Here is a 16,610-nt window from a genome sequence, read left to right as displayed (position 1 = left end):
ATGGGTGAAAGATATTTTGAATACTCACTACATATTAAGCAATTTAAGCAGAACAGAGGACAAAGAACACAGGAGAAAAGACTGAAAAACATGAAAAAGGACATATAATATAAAACAGAAACTAAATACTACACTGAGAGGTATGGCCTTGTTTTATCAGTATTATAGGAGCTGAAAAACATTTGACCAATTTTCACGGAGATGTAAATTTTTCCTTTTATTATTATTATGATAATTATTTGCCTCTCACATAAAAATAAAAATGTGTTTTTGCTTCATTCTTAATAAAACTACAATAAAAATGTGTCTAAGTCAAAGTGGTCTCCAAATTTCTGACGTTTCACCAAAGAACACTGAGTACTGAATACTCTGCATGAATAGTGCCTGGTCTGAGCATCTGATACTGAGAAGAGGAGGGAGTCTTTTTGAGAAAACTTAGAGAGAATTGGTGGACTTAGAGTTTGAACACTGTGATATAAAATATGCCTCAAAAAAGTGATCATCTGAAACATTAAAAAGAGAAAGATGTACACAAAAGCACTTTGTAGACTCTGAATGTTAAGTTGGTCATGTTACATAACTAGAGATAATCAGGATGACACATCACATAAATTCAGGATAAAAAATATTGGGGAAATAATTCAGAGTGATACTTCAAATCTTGCTATTGGTCCAGAACAAAAGCTTCCCGAAGGCCAAAGTGATGAGTTATAGAGACAAATAATATCTTCTGACTTGGACACCCATTATTTAATATAAACAAAGGGTGTCCTCTCTGCTTTACATTAGAGTGACATTTTATGGGGTTTTTTTTCTTTTTTAAATCACCATAAACACTTTCTTAATTACAAACACCTAAAGATGCCAGAAATAATCCTTAAATCCTGCCATAAAAGCCTTAGCAATCATAATGAAGGAAAAGATATTTATAAATATTCACAGGGAGCTAGATGATTCTGGGCCAGAGACTAGGCTAGGTCTTTGCACATTATCTTATTCAATCCTCACCCAGCCTTCTCAGCTCATTACCATTATTAATACATTAGTTGAAACCCAGAATTGATATCATTTTTATCTTTATCAATTCCTAATTATTTTCAAAAATCAAATAAAAGGCTATTTTCTTTCTGATTCTTTTTAAACTCTTCGAAGTGGAATTTGATGTTTTTATGCTTTGATTCTTTTTTTATATTTGATTTAATCATTTTCCTTAATTGTCCTTGGTATTTCTCTCACTAGACTACGAACTCTGTAAGATGAGGGGCATATTTTATTCATATTTGTTTCCTTGATACTAAGTGCTAGGCATATAGTATGTGTTCAATAATTAGTTGGTGGAAATAGCTGAAAAAACTAAATGAAAATAAAGTTAAGATGACACTCATTATGTTTTTAAAGAACACTCACTGGTCTAGGAAAAGTTACAGTCATCTTGAACTACAGAGAAATAAGTGATTGCAATCATTATGAAGAGCACAGAGTTACAAAGAGTATACAGAAGGTTAAAAACTAGTGGTGTTCATTAAATGTAATCTTAGCAGAAAAAGTCATAGGAATCATATTTGATCCCAAACTAGGTAACAGTAATGCTGAGAGAAAAAGGAATAAAGAAAAATCACTAAAAGAGTGAAATCAGGAAAGATTTACGAACATGAAACAAGATATATTATGAGGAAAGATAAAAGTAGTTAGAGTTGATTTTTCCCAGAGAAGAAAAAAAATAAGTGTGAACAGAAACTGGTCTCAGGTACAAAGAATTTCTCCATTTTGTCAGAGGTGAGGAGGAAGGATTGGGCTAGTATTTTACCTAAGAGTTAATTAGGTCTAAGGAAAGGCTGATTTAGGCCCTGGCCAGTTAGCTCAGTTGGTTAGAGTGTGGTGTTACAAGGGCAAGGGTTCAGATCCCCTTAACGGCCTCACTGCCATAAACAAACAAAAGGAACCAATTCGTTGTCTAGTCTTTCAATAAAGAAACAGCTGATTAAAAAATTGTATTCTTATTCTTATGGATCCTTAAGAATAGAATAAATGTGTGAATCCACAGTACAAAGGCTAAATCATAAGTGTAACCTATTAATGTTATTATTTTTTGAGGTTTATTTTGTCAAAGATTCTACCCATGAGCAGTTACAAGACTTCTTAGAAATGGAGCGGCCATAGTTACTTAGGAAACCTTGCAATGAAAGGTAATTAGAAACTTAATCAAATTACCATATAAATCACATTCATTTCTCTGTAATTGGTTGCAATTCAGTTAATACCATCAAACAATTACCGTAAGCATTTATAAATGATTTGCTGAAGTATTTGGAGGACAGAATTCTGTTACTAATCCATCCATAGCTAATCAATTCTATGGAAATTGAAATGTTTGTTATAAACTAGAAATGCCCATTAAATACTTGCACTTTCAATTAAATTTGATAAATTCTTATTGACACTAACGACTAGTTGGCTACAACCTCTTACACTAGGAGATGTTGAAAGAATGTATTGTTGATCATACCTTTCTTTGGACTACTCTCATAAGTTTCTCCATTTCCCACAGAATGGCAGAAAGCACAGATGATTTTCCAGACCCAACTTGACCTACAACAGCCACTAAAGCTCCTTCTGGAACTTTATGTTCAAGCTGCATGACAAGAAAAGGAGGGAGATGATGTAGAAACTTCTTGCTACAGGTGTTTTTAGTGTATATTCCTAGATAAGTACTGGACAGGACACAGCACTGAGTATCATCCCTAACATTGTTGCTTTTCACATTATTCTACAAACACCTAGCCTTCCAAAACACAAGCAGCACATGAACAATCAATTATAAATAAAATGAATAGAAATAAGGGACAGTAAAATCACCATGAAAACAAAAGGTGCACTGAGAAGCTAAAAAAAAGTCTGATTAATTTCAATATATTTACTTTCTTAAAAAAACTCTAAGAAATAAAAATATGGGGCACTATAGAACCCAATACTAATTAGTTTTTTAATTTTCCCCAAACCACAACTTACTCTGTAAGTACTGAAATCCCTGTTTTATCCCAGGAGAAAGAAGCATTTGTAAATTCAATGGCATGATCTAGGAAGAAAAACAAAAACAATGACTTACTTTAGGACCAACTACTTGCAGTCCGGAAGTCAAATAAATATTGAATGCAAAGAGGAAGTGCTGATCTCCTGTGTAGTTTGTTTCAATATTTTGAGAAAGAAGCTCCTCAGTGTTGAGAAAGTCTTCCAAACGACCCAATGATATCCTTGTCTATCAAAATAAACATGGAGTTTACATGGGGTTCAAACTGAACTCAAACTGAAAAGCATTTATTGTGATTTACACCATGATTAAAATGTTTTGGTAGAAATTTAAGATGTTGATATAAATATTCAGCAAGCATAGTTTGAATCATTTTAATGTTATAAATAAGTTTGTCTCTAAAGAGAAAGAGCAGTTTCAAGAATCAAAGATCAAAATGAATACCATCTATGCACGAAGGCATGAGGAGAAGAAACAAAAATTCTTCATTATTCTAGAAAAACTATGACTGGTTAATCAATAATTATAGAAAAACTAGTTTTTCCCACCTTTATTGAGGTGTTATTGACAAATAAAAGTTGTATATATTTAAGGTATACAATGTGATATTTTGATATACAAATATGTAGTGAAATGATTACCACAATCAAGCTAATTAACATATCCTTCACCTCACATAATTACCTCTTTTTTGTGTGTGGTAAAAATACTTAAGAACTACTTCTTAGCAAATTTCAAGTATACAGCACATTATTATTAATTTTAGTCACCATGCTGGACACGAGGTCTCCAGAGTTTGTCCATCTTATAACTGAAAGTTTGTGCAGTCTAATCAATATCGCCTCACTTTCCTCAACCCCCAACCCTGGGAACCGCCCTACTACTCTGCTTCTTTGACTTGAACTTTTTCAGATTCCTCATATAGGGGAGATCAGGCAGTATTCGTTTTCTCTGTCTGGCTTATTTCACTTAGCATAATGTTCATCCATGTTGTAACAAATTATAGGATTTCCTTCTTTTTTAAGGCTGAATAATATTCCATTAGTATACATATCACAATTTCTTTACCCACCCATCCTTCAACAAACACATTATTTCTAGATTTCGGCTATTGTAAATAATGCTGCAGTGAATGTGGGAATGGAGATATCCCTTCAAGAACAGTGATTTTATTTTATTTTTTGGAAATATGGATGTCTTCGACTTATGATGGTGTTTCATACCAATAAAACCATAGCCATTGTTAAGCTGAAAACTCATAAGTTGAACCATGGTCTGTCGGGGACCATCTGTATACTCAGAAGATCATATGTTAGTTCTACTTTTAGTTTTTTGAGGAATCTCCATATTGTTTTCCATAACAGCTGTACCAATTTACATTCTCACCATTTTCTTCAATACTTATCTATTGACTTTTTGATTACAGCCATCCTAAAAGGTGTGCGGTGACATCTCATGGGTCAGATAGATTAGTTTTAAAAAGCAACTTCAAGATTGATGAATGAATTCTGCTTCTGACAGTAAACAAAACCAGGGTTTTGGTAATAATAAAATTCAATTTTAGTAAAATAGCTATAACATGTTTTGCTACTGTTAAGATAGACAAAATCACATTATTTTTCCTGAAACTCACTTACATAAAATCTCAAGTACATTTTTATTTACTTTGTGCTTGGAGACTTCTATGTTTAACAGATGAGATGTGACTGAGCTGTCGTTTGTTTACCAAGTATGTCATACCAGTACATAATAGCTTTTTAAATCATTATTATTATCATTATTTTATTTTTTTCTCTTTGAACAATTGTTCTCCTTATTAATTAAATGAAGGCAGCAGTGTACTGCTAAAGGTTGAAGAACACTTTGAGATACCAGACCTTTAGCTAAATTATAATTTCAAAAGCAAAGCAAAACTGTTACTCTAAGAATTGACATTTTCTTTAAATTGTGCTGTGAAAACAAGTGTTAAAAGCATCACATCAATAGTACTTCTATGCCCTCTGTTGGTTATTATAAGAAAAACAATATAAAAAAGGTATGTAACAAAAATGGCATCATTGGTATTTACTATTCAATTATGTTACACTTTATTCAAATACTAATAAAATATAATAAAGAAAAATTTCATAAATCAAAGAGCTGATTCCAATAAGCAAAGATACACTTTGTTTATGAACCCAGACTTGACGAGAATGAGTCAAGGGAAGATGCACAGACAACCCAAATGTGACATGCAAAAAATTTAACTGAGTAAATCTCAAGGCAAAAGAATTGAGGCACTCACTTTTTTGGATTCCCTGTGGTTTTAGCAACCTTCTACTCATTGTAGTATCTAAGCAGCCTCCAGAGATTGAAAACTACAACTAAAAGCAGTCTGAACCAGATGTCTCACACATGGTTTGTTGGCAGACTGATTATTAACTATGCACTTTTCTCCCTGTTTATTTATTCAGCACAAGTGAAATACTGCTGAACCCCGAAAAAACATTCAGATACAGCTTCGTATAAAGCACTTAATTATAAATTTTCAGTTGAAAACGGAAAACGGCTGTGATGGCATAGTGTCTAACACCAGTTTTCAAAAAGTTAAGTAAAAGAAACTACCACCTAACAAGCGAAAAAATATAATATATATTTAAAAGTCACTTTGATGAGAGAAAAGTATAAGCGAGGAAGACACGATTCCTTTCAATCGATAATGTTCTCTGTTCTCATTAATTCAGGGAGACTAATTTTGAATGCAATGTTAAACAACCACAAAAAGCGAAATAAGTAGAGAAAAAAGACAAAATGTCCAAAAGCATAGATTTCAGTAGAGGAATGATTCTTAATTTAGGGATATTCTGGACATACCTGGACCACAGGTGATATCATCACTGGTAAATCAAACAGATGAATCTTAAAATATGAAACAAAGACATAGATGTGAACACTTTTGTGGCTGTTAAAATGTTTCCTTCATCTAGTAAGAAACAGACAACCGAAGGTTGCCAGAGATACCTAAAAAATGGATTTTTGTGATTTTCCTCAAATATTCACGGCTAACAGCATTATGTGTTACCATCTCAAAAATAAGGGAAAAAATTTAATATTTTTTTGTTTACTGAAATTCAGGACTCTTACTGAAATATATAAAATGTATGTTTAGTATACATCATATAATCGTGTATCTCAGACAACCTTGAGACCATGTGGCCTAGCTTTTTTTAAAGACTTATATTTTTGCTAGTGTTATTATTCTCATTTAAAATGTATACCAGCTCATCTTTTCTTTAAAATGGAGAAGTTTTATGTAAACCTATTTTCCAGTTGTGTGTACATATATTCTTACTTATATGTAATAATTATGCTGTCCTTATGTCATAAGATTAACTGTAGAAGATATAAATAAAACATGGCTGATAAGATTTATATTTGCTCTTATAAGTTTCATTGAGAAAAGGCAGGAAAGTTCATTTATGCATGAGAATGTATTGACTATTATGTACATAGTACTGGCTTAAGCATATGCTTCTTGGACATTTTTACCAAAGCATTCCAAATACAAATATTGTTTTCACTTCCATAATATCCACGTTTGTTTAAATAAACAAGTGAGACATATAGAACTTCCCTTGACTCTCATCATCACCTAGCGTTGTAACTTTGACTAAAATTAATGCCCCAGTTACATGCGGTTTTCTTATCCTTTGGCTTTTGCGCATCCCATTCATACTCTGATACAATTATACTCTAGTTTAAATAGCACGGGATTCCCGATGTTTACATGGTGTGATAGAAAAAGAATGACCTCACTTCGTATCAATTAACTTCCAAATGCTAATTCTCTAACTTTGAGGATGTTTCCAAACTACTATGGACTTCTATTTTCTTTTGTGAAATGAAATGAAAAAATAACATTTATTATTGTGAGAATGAAATAAGGCAATATATAGAAATCGTCTAGTATGAAGTAAAAATAGTCAAAAAATGTTACTTCCCTTCCTAGCTCCATTTAATGTGCCATTGGGGTCTACTTAAAAAGGACTAATCATATTAATCAAAATTTAGAGCTGGAATAAAACTCTAAAATTTAAATTATATTTTTTAAGAATTAGAAAGGCATATGTTCAATCTCTAAGAAATGTACAAAGAAATAAAATATAAAAAATACAACCAATGAGAGCACATGTAATATTTTCCCTTCTTTAAAACATTTGTTCACTAATCTACATAAATTAATTAATGCATTTCTTAAAAATTTTAATTCAGATAGGGAAGATTTCACTTTATACACCTTAATTCCAAGTAATTTGGAGGTAAATCTATAAAACAAATTTGAAAATAAAAGAGGAAGTATTGTATACACTCACCAAGAATGGTAAGCACGTTAATGTCAGCATAGACAATGCAGCAGGATACCTAGCTCATTTTTGAAATTACAATTCCTGATTTTGAATTTCAGTAATCTTATTTTCATAGGAGGCTTCCCATGCACAAAGTTTGAGAATCTGTAAAGGAATAAAATAATGAATATTTGGTAGTCAATATCATAGGAGAAAAAATGCATACACACAAACACATACCATACATCATACACACACACACATACAATTGTGAAGGTAAAAAAGAATGGAACACTCATAAAGAAAAGTAAATTGATTCTACTATTTAGAATTATGGGTTTTGTGGGGGGTGTAAGATGAGGGAATCACCATTTCCCAGTCTTATGTCCCTTTTACTCATCAGTATCTATTCCTGAGCCAGACTTGGGCAACATCCCAACTCTAGGCACAAGCTTCATTGCAGTTTCTGTCTAGCTCCATCCTGTCATTCTTCCTGGTAGTCCAATTCTCACTTCTCCCTACCCCCCTTTTCTTCATAGCTAAGCTCTTCTCTCTGGCTTCCTAGTTTCTTCAGGAGTGATGTCTTGGGGCTTCAAGCCATTGTCTGAAAGATGATTAGCGTTTTGAGATTGTAAACTATTTTCTCAGACATAAACTGTAAGGGAGCAGGGTCATACACTGGCTCACCACATAGATTTTAAAGTGAGATAGAGCTACATTCAAATCACAGTTCTATCTCTTTGTGATGTTTAATGTCATGTGTCTGCTTGACTGGGCTATGGTGCCCAGTTGTTTGGTCAAACACCAGTCTAGATGTTGCAGTGGAGGTATTTTTTAGATATGATTAACATTTGAATTTGTAAACTTTTAGTAAAGCAGATTACCCTCCATAGTGTGGTGTGCCTCATCCAATCAGTTGAATGCTTTAAGAGAAAAGACTGAGTAATCCCTCCAGAGGAAGCAATTCTGCCTCCACACTGCCTTCAGACAGCATCACTTCCTCCTCCTGGACATTTCTACAAAGTTCAGACTCACCGGCCCCCACAATCATATGAGCCAATTTCTTAAAATAAATCTTCCCTACCTCTCTCCCCTTTACGTATACAGTCAGTTGGCCTTCCGTATCCACAAGTTCTGCATCTCATTTTCGTGGATCAAAAATATCCAAATAAATAACAATACAACAATAAAAATAACACAAAATTTAAAAATACAGTATAACAACTATTTACACAGCATTTACATTGTATCAGGCATTATAAGAAATTTAGAGATGATTTAAGGGTTATGGAAAGATGTACACAGCTTATATGCAAATACTACACCACTTTCTATAAGGAACTTGAGCATCCACTGCTATTGGTATCTGCAGGAGGTCCTGGCACCAATTCCCCATGGATACCAAGAAACGACTGTGTAAATAATCTCCTGTTGGTTCTGTTTCTCTGGAGAATCCTAATGTACTCTCACTGGCTCTGTAAACTTAGCCATGACACTTAACTACTAAGTTTTTGTTTCCTAATTTGCAAAATGGGGATGAGAAATCTTTTTCTAAGGGTCTGTAAGAATTACATGAGGAAACAGATATAAAGTGAGGATTTGACACATAGGAAATATTCAATAAATGTTCAATAAATATAGCTCCCAGCAGTATTAACAGAGAGCGGCCTCATGGCACCTGTTATCAGACCTCCAGGATGCTGACTGCTCGCTCTTTTAAACTACCCTAATTGATTGTCATTTGACTACTACCGATTTTCTAGCCTAGTCCCTGCTGAGTCTGCTATTTCAAGTCTTGGACTTTGCTCAGACCCAGAGGAAATGTTCTTCTATTTTACCTACACTGTACCAGTCTTAGTAATAATAAAAATTTCCTTGTGCAAATATCAATATTTAATACCTAAAACAAACATACATTGCTATACTTTTTGGGGGGTGCAAGGGCTATCAATTTACTCACTAAGAGCTGTATTCAGATTATGTTGCTTTGGAATGTGTGAATTTATTTAATAATTTGAGCTAAATTTCAGAGCAGCTTAAGGCTTAATGTCAGATAAATATGTGGGTATTAGTCCCTTTTTAAGATATCTTTAATCTAATAATTTCTTTCACTTCAGTAACTTATAATTTTATGGAAGTCCTACACAGCTCAATACAGCAGAGCATTTACTGATTCTAAAGTGAATTAATCTGTACATATTACGGGTATATCATGTGTATATAATAATAGATGCACCAGATAGAGGGAATTTCCTATGCGATTGTCAATGCCAGAAAGAAATTCCATGTGGGCTTTGCAAACTTTGCCCCTTAGAAAAATCTGATAAAGCACAATGTAGGAGCAATAGGATTTGAAGTTTTATATATATAAAAGTTCATGAGGTTTCACTCATTTTGCTGAGGAGAAAATATTAGCACCACACGTGGGTTAACTTTCCTAGAGAAAAAATAATTTTCAGTATACCTTTTGTAGAATAGCACTTATACGATTATTTCTATCCCACATAAAAGAGCCTAAATGACATCTCGCCACTTCCCTCATATAGATCTGCCTTTATGCTGATGACAATGCTATTGTCACTTTTGCCTGCTTCATCCCATCTCTTCCATGTAATTCCTTAAATTATGTAATATTGTGTATCTCAGGATATTTGTGATTAATTGTTGGTTGAGCAACAACAAAAATGCCTGCATTTTATTTGTCTTTACATTTAAATACTATTTTAGCAATAAGAATTCTTATATATTTGAACTCTGAAATCCCCTCCCAGCAATTATATATATATATATCATCATTTTGAGATATTGAGAATAGTGCAAACTTCATTTATTGGCTAATTTGTTATTACATTCTAAATAGTCAAATCAAAGGCATGTCTCTTTTTATTACCTTAGTCCCGTGTAAGATTTCTTTGAGTAGTCTTATCTGTTTATCTTTGTTCTTTGTTTGGCTTTTCTACTTAATGGAAAGAAATGGAAAGCATATTTGTCAAAAGTTGGCAATAATTTCACTTTTATGGCTCAGTTATTTTTTTAAATACAAGCCATTTTCTCTATTTTATATAAGATTTAGTTGAGCAAAGCACCTTAAAATATTTATACAATATTTTTCTACTGATAATGTTAGAAAATAGTTATAAATAGGTAACTTAAAAGTAGCCAGCAGTAGAATAAAAGCAGGATAAAAATACTAGAAAATACAATAGTTACCTAAATGTGATTCATTTAAGATTGAATAAAATAATAACACCCACTTTCTATTAAAATGGGATAAATTTTCAAAAACTCCACCAACTACCTATATATATGTATATTATATATATATTTATGTATTTGTAACAGAAGCATCACAGAAATAAAAATAAAACTAATAAGTTTTATTAATTATTTGGAAATTAGAGTACTTCAAATTTATATTTTCAATGACCAGCTCTTTTTTAAAAATAAATACTGTGTAATTAATATACATTTATTTAAATATTTACCAATTATACTATATTGTACTATCATTGTTTGGGTATCGGTTCTTAGGGGTTTTCTCCACTAGCATTGCCACTTTATATTTTTGTAATAATAAGTATTTCTATATTTTATAAAGAACATATTTACATGTTAATACCCATAATAGTTTGTGTGATTTAAAGGCATATTTTCTGTTTGGTATATTTGCACATAATATTGAAGTCTCTTTGAAGGCTTTAGGACCCTAGATTAAGGGTGTATTTCCGTGGCTAATAAGTTGATTTTAAATAGCATTATTTAAAATTCACAACATTTAAAAAAAAAAAAAACTAGTTTAAAAGTAGTCATTGTAATTATAAACAAACCTGTTATTCTAAACACTAGTGTATTTAATACTTCTCCTTTAGAAGTATATAATTATATGCTATTTTCTAGTTTTCACCTTTATAGACTAGTCATTTTTGATTTGAAAAATTAAAAAAATAGAAAAGAAGGTATAAATTTTCATCACTTAAATGTATTAAAATAATAAGTAAAAATCTCCCCTTCTTCTGTCTAACTCCACTCCACAGGTAACTATTCTTAAAAGAGTGCTGCTTTATCTTTAGTTTATTTCTATGTGCATACAAATCCATTTGTAGCTATATGGCTTCATTTATTTCTCTCTCTGTCAGTACACATGTACATAGGTATATTCACATTTAAAAGTTGGATTGGTGATACTAGTCATATATGTACATATGTGTATGTATATATACATACACATATATGCCAACATATGTATTTCTTTAATTTGCTTTTTCCTCTAGTATATGATTGACACATTTACATGTCAGTAAATAGATTTTGTTAATCTTTGGTCCACTTAAATAATATTTAAAAAACTGTGTTTTCAGAATACAACTGCATCTGTGCAAGGTATTGAATATCTGAAATCATTTGTCTTCCTCCCCAGGGTGTGCTTTCCTTCAGTGCAGTGAGCGATGCTGTTTCTCCATTCCTACAGTACAGCATAGCACACACTGTCTGACACATGGCAGATGTCAAAACATATTGATAGTAAGGAGAAAGACTGCCTGAATGATCAGGGAAGCATTTCCTGTCCACGGCTGCATGCTTGCTCACCTTAGCTTATCAGCCCTTCCCACTCTTTAGACAACCCAGCATGCCTTTACCTCTAGGAGGTGCACATACTGTTCCCTTTGCTTGGTATATCTTTTCCTCAGACATCCACACAGATTACTCCTTTATTCTGCTGATATATCATTTCCTTCCTGAGGACTTTCCTGTCCCTGTAGGTAAAATGGCACCCTTTGTTTCTCTATCGCCTTTGCCTTACTTGTTTTTCTTCATGTGCAAATTACCACAAGACATTATGCTATATGTTTATTTACTTGCTCATGTCTGTCTCTCCCACTAGCCCCAGGAGAGCTGGAACTTGTCAGTACTTCCTGTTCCTAGAACAGCCGCCAGCACAGGATAGATGCCCAGTGAATACTGAATGAATGAATGAATGATAAATCTGGATGGTTTCCATTTACAACCTTTATTTTTCATGTATAGAGAATTAGCTAGATTGTTACTGTCAACTCAAGTCAGAAAACTCAGCTTCTGTTTGACACATGTAACATGAGGCAGTCATTCTCTTACCTTCAGCTTTTTTGCTCTAGTTGCAACTAAAGCATTTACTGGTATAGCAAACACAAGGACTGCCACCCCTGCTAACACTGCTGGACCCAGCTCCTGCCCAAGGAGGGATATGGCCTTCAGGATATGAAAAGGGGCTGACCAGAGGAGACTGAGGTTTGCTGACAAGTCCATGACCTGCTGCACATCTGCTGACATCAAGTTAATAATTTCCCCAGTGGAAAAATTTTTGAGAAGCATTTGATAAAAGTAGGGCCTGTAAAAAGAGAAGCAAAATATTTTAATTTATATACTAATATACTAATTATATATAATATATAAGCATACTATTATTTCACGAGTAGAGAATAAGAAGAAATCATTAAAGAAAAAAATAGAAAACACTTTCTCTGAGTGAAAGATTTCAAACCAAAAGTAGCCAAGAAATACCAGCCAAATTAATTAGAAAACAGCACTTCTACTTATTTTGTTGAAATTTATGAACTCTAAGGATAAAAAGAAATTGTGATAAGCATCCAGACAGGGAAAAATCAAAATGAAACAGATGATCCTAAAATGGTGGGTGGAGTTGGGGGATTGGCTGCAGCTATCTCTGTCATACCTAATATCAGAAGACAATGTTGCAATGGATACCAAGGGAGGAGGTACTTGAATAACTGTCTATTGTTCCAGATCGTTTGAAAAATACCTATAAAAATTAAAATTATGTCCATCCATCTTTAAGCCCAGAAATTCTACTCCTGGGACAAAAACACAGATATCTTTGCATGGCATAGATTTTTTTTGCAGCATTGCTCATAACGGTTGAATCGATTTTGTTTACAGACACAAGATAGATTATGTAACTGTTAGAAGTATGTTTAGAGTTACACTGATGAGATGTCCAATTTTTGAACAAAAGAGGCAAAATAAAACATTCAAAAAAGAAGTTTACAATATCATGCAAATTTTAGAAAACAAATCCCCCCAAAAAGAAAAAAAAAAAAAAAAAATCATATACATGAGAGTATTTCAAAAAGTTCATAGAAGGAATTGTGTTATCTTTCAGTTATATTTTTCCATGAACTTTTTGAAATACCCTCATACATATGTACACTTGGAAAAATAAATACTGGAAGAAATACACCAATGCTTACCTTTGGAGTCTAGAATTATAGATGCTTGTTATTTTCTCTTTCATGTTTTATACATTGAACGTATTTTCTTCAATGAACAAGAGAAAATACTTTTTAAAAATAACTTGCTGAATAGTATTTCATTGTTTGTATATACCATATTTTCTCTACCATTCATCTATCCATAGACATTTAGGTTGTTCCCACATCTTAGCTATTGTGAATAGTGGTACAATGAACACAGGAGTGCAGATGTCTCTTGGAGATCCTGACTTTAATTCTTTTGGACATCCCAGAAGTGGGATTGCTGGATCATATGGCAGTTTTACTTTTAATTTTTTGAGGAGCCTCCATATTGTTTTTCACAGTGGCTGCACCATTTTTCATTCTTTCCATCAGTGTGCAAAGGTCCCAATTTCTCCATATCCTTGCCAATACTTTCTTTCTTCTTTATTTTTCTAATAAAAATAGACATCCTGACAGGTGTAAGGTGATATCTCATAATGTCTTTGATTTGTATTCTCCCGATGATTAGTGATGATGAACATTTTTCATATAACTTTTGGCCATTTGTATATCTTCTTTGGAGAAATTACTATTCAGCCTAAAAAAGAAGGAAATTCTGCAATATGTGCCAACATGAAAGGGCCTCAAGGACAATATGCTAAGTGAAATAAGCTAGGCACTGAAAGACAAATACCACATCATTTCACTTATATGAGGTATCTAAAATGGTCAAATTCATAAAATCAAAGCCTGGAATGGTGGTTACCAGGAACTGGAGGAAGGGAAAACTTATGAGTTTAATCAACAGATACAGTGTTTCAGATAAGTAAGATGAATAAGCTCTAGAGATCTACTGTACAATATGGTACCTACAGTCAACAATAATGCATTTTACACTTAAAATGTGTTAACATGATAGATCTCATGTTAAGTGTTCTTACAATAACAAGAGAAAAGAATGAGTTGCTTTCAGAATACTGAAGAAAAGACTAAAGGGCATCATATAATTGAACATTGTTTGCACTGCATTTTTAACATTAGGAGAACTGACTTCTTTCAATAATTTTTTTCTGCCAAATAAATCTTTATTTTTGTAAAGGACAAAATTCGCAAGCCACGAAGGCCAAGTTAGTTAACATTTATTGCCAAATTATACAATCTAAACTGCTTTTTTATTATATGAAACAATTTGAAAGAATACTGCAAGGCGCACCACAATTACGGTGGATGGTTGCAACATTTCTAGAATTGTTTGAGAGAAAGTATTTTACCCTATAAAAGAAAAGTGTGACTTTGGTAAAAAGAAAGGACTCCACCTTTAATATCTAAAATAATGTAAAAAGTTTGAGAGTTTATAAGGCCGCCTCAATCAAAATGAAAATGAGCCAGGGATATTGTGATCATGATCACTTTTCCGAGAAACTCTTATTTTTAAATTCTATCCAAGTTTTAGATTTTTTTCCGTAGTATTTTCATATCATATGAATCCTAGGACACACACACACACATAAAGCACAACTGTGTAACTCACCTCTTTTCAAAACCTTACTCATTTCACTTTTTGAATTGTGCTCTAAGGACAACCAGATAAATCAGATATATTTGCAAGCCTCACAAACCCTTCCTACTGACTAGAAATATTTCGATTATCACTGAATTCAATTCACTAATATTTCATTTTACCTGATGATTAAATTTGTTTTGCAATTTCACATTCTTTCTTTTTGTTTGTTTTTCTATTTTTTTGTTTTGTTTCTTTTTCTATTTGTTTCTTTCTAGACTCATTGCTATGGTTCTACTTCATATCATTATTTCTTGAACTATTACAATAACTTTAAAGCATTAGTTCTTTCGAGGCCCATCTGTTTTCGATCCTTTTGTCCTGATCATCCAACTGAGTCCCAACTCCCTACAGAATTAAAGTATGTTTTTACAATGCATCTTTCAAGGTTCTTTAAAAAAAAAAAAAAAGATTGAAAAAGCAATCCCTTCCATCTTTGCTACATCTCTTTACCATTCTATACATGAAACACTGTCTCTAGCTGAATTAACCTATTCACCATTTTTTGACCAGAACTTGTACTCATTTCCGTAATTTTTTCCCTCGTTATTGGAACAGCAGAGCCTTTGCATTATACAGTACAACCTTCAGACCCACATCATGCAATATTAACTGTAAAACTTTTCCTGACCATCCTAGCTGGAGTTCATACATATCATATAATGTACACCTGGAAGGGTGCTAAAATTCCTATTTCCATGATCCTCAACCAGTTGTAGAAGACACTGGTGTATCTAAAGAGGAGACCTCATGACATTTATAAGAATTTATTCTTCTTCAATCCCTTTTTGTGCCTAAAAGTATGCCAGGATTCTCTTTCTAATTCTTAGTGCAGGATTTGAATTCTGCCTCTCTCCTCCTGACCATCCTTAAGTATCTCTACTTTAAAGAATGCAACTTAACTTTATCAGTTTTCTTTCTGTTTTATAATTACCATAATTAAAGTAAGATAAAACCTTTAAACTACAAGTGGAGACCGTCTAGACACTGAACTGTCCAATATGATATCCATTAGCCAGGTGTGGTTATTACATTTAAATTAATTAAAATTAAAAATTTATTTCCTTAGCATACTAGTCACGTTTCAAGGGCTCAAACTCCGTATGTGACTAGTGGCTACCATATGGCAAAGTGCAGATACAGAACTTTTTTAAAATTAAGAACATTTCTATTGGATGGTGTTTGATGGAGAAATGCCCCCAGACTGCCCACATAAAGATCAGGATAAACTGATGCTGCTTTGTGATCTAAGGGGTAACAAAACCTGAGTTTCGAGACCCACAGACTCTTACAGTGATCTAGGGAAGGAGACCTGTGTTTCTCCGAGCAAACATAAAAATGATATTCCCTGAACTTTATTCCAAACCAACAGTAGTCATATGGATGGATAAGGAACAAATAAGTCCTGACACCTCTACTCCTCATCAAGAAAAGAGTCTAAGACCAGCTTTGCTCCACTCTAGAAA

At 32.9% G+C, this 16,610-nt stretch overlaps 1 pseudogene; it reads right to left on the bottom strand.

The window, feature by feature from the left end:
* The window catches only part of LOC103597518, a 58,314-nt pseudogene extending 44,672 nt beyond the window's left edge, over nt 1-13,642 (bottom strand).
* Nucleotides 13,643-16,610: the final 2,968 nt, after the last annotated feature.

Source organism: Galeopterus variegatus, unplaced genomic scaffold, assembly GCF_000696425.1.
Source record: "Galeopterus variegatus unplaced genomic scaffold, G_variegatus-3.0.2 Scaffold2337, whole genome shotgun sequence".
Lineage (NCBI taxonomy): Eukaryota > Metazoa > Chordata > Mammalia > Dermoptera > Cynocephalidae > Galeopterus > Galeopterus variegatus.
This window is presented reverse-complemented; position numbering and strand designations above follow the sequence as displayed.